Raw genomic sequence first — 5,391 nt, 5'->3', positions numbered from 1 at the left:
TATGATCATTTTTTAGTGTTCCGTTTTTCAGTGTACCTTTATTTTTTTTTGTCTCCATAACTTAGATCTTCCCAAGAAAGAAACGTAACTGTTTTCTACCTTCACAATGACCTTTGAGTGTCTGTTCTATTTTATTCTTACCATTTATTCCATCAGCTTATACTTGCTTGGACTGCTGCCACAGTTTCCATGGAACGATGGCCCAGATCTGAATGTGAGCAGAATGGAGAGTTAAATGAGTGAGGGTTTTTTACATGAGTGAAAAAACAGTAGGAAAGTAGGTGAAAGCAAAGTGCAGGACTTTAAATGGCAGAATAAAAGAATTTGGACTCTGTCTTGCAGACAACAGGGAGCAGCTAAATTAAAAACTTTTTCTTAGTTCCTGATTTACTCGGAGGGATTATATTTAGAAGGGAGCTGTTCACGCTAAATGTACAAAGGAAAAAACAACGTATGTTTAAATCCCAGGAATGTATTCTTTTTCATGGAGAAAATAAAAGTAAAGTAGCATGTGGTACCACAAAACAGTATCTAAGACAATCTCTAAACTAGTATTTTCAATAAACACAGTAATTAACCAGACCACATTATCCTGGGGGAGAAAGAATAAAATCAACATTCTTTACTTCTCACCTGGCATAAATTATTCTGGATAAATTTAATGCCTACCATAAAGCAGGATTCTGTTTCTAAATAGTTTATTGCTCTATTTTTAAACTTTTGTATTATTTTAATGTCAAACATGATTAGCGACTTTCCTAATTTGTATATAACACAAATTCCTACCAAACGCTGTAGCTATTCACTGATTTGGACTCTTGGTTTACATAGTCAAATATTTTTTTGGGAAGACTACGAAGATTAGTACGAAAACTCAGAGTCCAAATGAAGTTTGGAATGAATGAGAATCAGGCAATGGACTAAGTGACATTCAAAATACCTATTTCTCTCAGCACTTTATAGCATAGTTTTTATGAGACTGTTTTTTCATGAGAATCTTTTCTAGTGAGCTGGATGGCTTAGAGAGGAAAAAGTGTTATTAATACAGATAAAAGAATTGTAACTTCTGGCCACATTCATGATTTTTTTTTTTTTTTTTTTTTTTTAGATCTGATGAATTTGAAACTTTCCAAGGGTGTTTTAGTGATAATATGTTTATCCTGCCATCAAATGAGTAACTCTAAATTTGTGATTGCCAAACAAAACTGTTAGAAAGAGACTTGTGTAACTTGCAAGATGCACATTATTGATTCTTCTGTAAGTAGGGACGATTCATGAGGTACTTATATCTAGGAAGAAAGGAATAAAAGAGGCAAATGTTTCTTTTAGAATAAAACGATGCTTTTAAAATTTTTTGGTTCTACTCTACATAGATGAAATTAACCTGCAGTATTCTGAAATAATTCCCGTACATAGGTATATCTTTCAAGTTTAACTGGAATGCCAATTATTTGCACATTTAGAGTTGGTAGAACTTTAAAATTCTCTGATAAATCTATCTCAAAATAACAGTATTTTAGACTAGTTTTTTTGATGTTCTTCTAAGGTCCCTCTACAGCATACTGAGGTCCATAAGTAGATACACTGTGGTTCAAAATTAACAGTAGTGGTAAGGATAGAAAAAACTTTGCGTCAGAAACCAGTCTGGACACTCTTTTATACTATAAATGGAGTATGGCGTTGTAGTTTGAGTCATTATGTACAGTTTAAAAACTTAATTTTAAAAAGTAGATATTTACCTTTCAAAAGTAAACAATAAAACCTAAACATGCACACAATACGCAATCTTTTTTTTTTTTTTTTTTTCCGGAGCGTTCAGCTTTTTATTAAACATGTTGCAAAAGAGGTTTAGTCAAAAAGCCTAAAGCCCATGTCATCATCAGACTGCTCAGATTCTTCTTTCTTTGCTTCCACTTTCTTCTCCTCAGCTGGGGCAGCAGTGGTGGAGGGGGCAGGCCCTCCCCCTGGTGCAGCGTCAGCTGCTAGGGCAGGTCCACCAGCCTCCACATTGCAGATGAGGCTCCCGATGTTGACATTGGCCTGAGCCTTTGCAAGCAAGCCTGGCCAGAAAGGTTCAACATTTACACTGGCTGCTTTAATGGAGGCATTAATCTTATCCTCTGTGACTATCACCTCATCCTCGTTCAGAATGAGGGCCGAGTAGATGCAGGCGAGCTCCACGACTGAGGCTGTGGTGCAGGCGAGTGTTGGGCGAGCACTGCTCTGCGCTATGCTAGTTGTGGGATGAAGTGAGGGCCTCACCCGACCGTGGCCTTAGCTTCCTGGGAAGGACTGAGAAACTTCCTGGCAGCTGAGGAAAGCACACAATCTTAAAATTATAATTTAGTTTGCTTCAATCAAGCCTGGGATATATTAGTAAGTGAAGGGAGTTGTTTTATGCCTTTATTAGAAAAGTTTATTTTTGTATTTTATTCATTACCTTTTATCTCTATTCCCTTCTCCCATCCCCACATATTGATATGTTATCTTTTCTATTTTGTAACAATATGTATGTTTGAAATATTTTATACAAATTTCACTATTTTTTTTTTGTGTGTGTACATTTTCTTCTTTATTAGTTTCAGGTGTACAAAGCAAGGTAATAGACATTTTACCCCCCTCACAGAGTGATAACGCTCCCAATCTACTACACCTCTGACATACTATATAACTGTTACAATACCATTGATTCTCTTCCCCACTCTGACTTTGCATCCCGTGTCTATATAGTATATATTTTACTATATGTGTATACGTTTAATATACATATTTAATTACAGTTGACATTCAATATTATTCTACTTCAGCTTCAGGTGTATAGCATATTGGTCAGACATCAACACAGTCTATGAAGTGATCCCCCTGATAAGTCCGTGCCCATCTGGCACCTTATATAATCTACATTATTGATTATATTCCCCATACTTAGACAACTTTCACTATTAAAGCAGATTTCTAAAACTAAACTAAGCTAAAACTTGTATCTTACTCATTTTTAATCAATTATATTGTTTTTGATTCTCTAAAAATGCTAGCAATTATTTTTATTTGGTGTGCGGCCATGTTCTGTCTTCTTTTTTTTTTAAGTAAAAGATGGAAAATACTAATTAGGATAAAGAATTAAAAAATAAATCATACATATTCCACTGCCAACAGATGGCCAGTTAATATTATTAGCTTACTTCCTTTTAACTTTAAAAAAGAGTTATTTAAAAATAGAGTTGAGATCTTATTTTACAAATAGTTTTATGATTATTCTTCATATCCATTATAACATAAACTTTTTTTGCTTTAAACATAATTTTAATTTTATTGGCTATATAATATTCCATTTACAGAAATATTATTTAATCATTCTTTAATGTTAGACTTTAAGTTGTTTTCAATTTTTGTTATTATAAATAATATTGTATTGAACCTTTTATACATAACTATTGGTCTTACATTTTACTTATTCCTTATGATAAATTATTAGTCATGAAAATACATTGCCAAGTTATTTTCAGAATGCCTCTACCAATTGCCGTTCTTACTAGCAGTATATGTGAGTACACATATTATTAAATTCTTGTAAATACTGAGTATAATCTTTTTTTCTTATTCGGTGGGTTAAAATAAAGTAGCATTACATTTTTACTTATTTTGCATTTTTCTTTATTAATGAAGTTAAACTATTTTTGAAATTTTCCCTATTTGCAATTCTTTATGAATTGTCCACCCATACCTTTGTTCATTTGTCAATGAAGGTTTAGTATTTGTCTTATGTATAACTATGAGATTTTTGCTGTATTTGCAAAGTATTTTAAAAATTTTCAGATTTTGTTCAATTTTTGCATTTTTATTTACTGTTTAACGTTCAGTTTTAATTTTTGGGTTATTCAAAATTTGGAAACTTTAAAGAATTATTTTTGTTATTTTTATTTTAGAAAACTCTTTCTCTTCCAGATTATATGTGGATACTTATTTACTAAATATAACTGTAATCCATGTGTAATTTGTACTTACTGAATAGCTGCATTGTATATTTTCCCACACTCAAGTATTTCCTATCTCCTCTTTGCTTATGATTCATGATGTCTCCTCCGTTCTACCTAAGATTTGTTTTGGGTTCTATTGTTGCTTCCCCCCCCCCCCCTTTCTTCCTATACTATTTAATTACATTTTTGTGGTATATATCAACTACATTGCATATATCTGTTGGAACTTGCCCTGAAATCTTGGATTTTGAGAAACTTTCCCCGATAGTTTGTCCTCAGTTTGGGATGGTTTGGCCCCAGAACAATTTTTCCCTGTGTCTTCCTCAGCATATGGGTACACCGTCATTGTGTTTCATCCAAGGGCGATGGAATAATGATACTGTGGACAAACCTTAAGAACTAGAGAGGATTCTTGACTATTAAAACAAGGAAAGCAATCAACATAATGGCTACTAGTCATTATACCACAAAAAGAAGAGTAGGCAAGAATTACCTGCTGCCTCTGAGCCCTCTGTGAGGAAGTAATGGAGTGGGGGAAGGACTCTTAGAACTACACATGGCCTGTGACCCAGCTTAGGAAGGGAATGGACAATGGGGAAACCTTCAGAGAGTTCTGTGAGTGTGAAACTGTTATGAAAATTCGAGAGAACTAATATAGTTGTCTCCACTAATAAAGAAGGCTTCAGATAAGCTGGGGTGCTCTAACATTTTAATATAGTGTAAACTCTATCAGAGTTGTTTAGTAAGTTATATAATTATTGTAGTCAATTAGAGTGAGATGAAGAGAAAGATAATTTTAATTCCAGGTAGAGTAGCATTTTGGGTAGTAGTCTGGAACATGACTTGCATAAATGATCATTATGGTATACTCTTTCATACATTATGCTTCTGACAAGGAGGTAAGGAAAAAGAGGGCTCAATGTGTTACTGTCCCTACATGCACAAGCAAGGTGGAATGGAGGTTTAAATTAGCATGAAAAAATGTCTAAAGGCAGAAGCTCCTTTGGAGGGTGTAATACTGCTTACTGTTGATTGTCTAATGTAGGGGCTTTAACTTGAGGATCAGGACTGTGATATTCCCAAAGGAGGGGCAAAGGGAACCCCATGTTGTCATTGAGTAATTCTTGCATATACCTAGGCTGCTGCTTACCCAGAAATCATCATCCAAAATACAAAGCCTCCTTTATTTCTTTTTATCATACCCTGTTTGTGTCCTAAAACAGGAAAGAGGCAGTGGAAGGATTATACATACACACACCAATGACCCACCCCTCACAAAACCTAGCCTGCAAGACACTGAGTGAATAAACAGAGCTGAGATTTTTGAGAATTCATTTGCTTTGATTTTCTAGCATTTCTAATTATTTAGAAAAAAATTTACTTTTATCTTGACAATCCGCTTAGTACTCCCTAT

General features: G+C 34.1%; 1 pseudogene; it reads right to left on the bottom strand.

Moving 5' to 3' along the window:
* Positions 1–1,848: 1,848 nt before the first annotated feature.
* LOC109452175 (large ribosomal subunit protein P1) lies at positions 1,849–5,083 on the bottom strand (annotated as a pseudogene).
* Positions 5,084–5,391: the final 308 nt, after the last annotated feature.

The sequence above is a fragment of the Rhinolophus sinicus genome, linkage group LG05 (assembly GCF_036562045.2).
Source record: "Rhinolophus sinicus isolate RSC01 linkage group LG05, ASM3656204v1, whole genome shotgun sequence".
NCBI classification, from domain to species: domain Eukaryota; kingdom Metazoa; phylum Chordata; class Mammalia; order Chiroptera; family Rhinolophidae; genus Rhinolophus; species Rhinolophus sinicus.
Note: the sequence above shows the minus strand (reverse complement) of the source record. Positions and strands in the feature narration are given on the sequence as shown.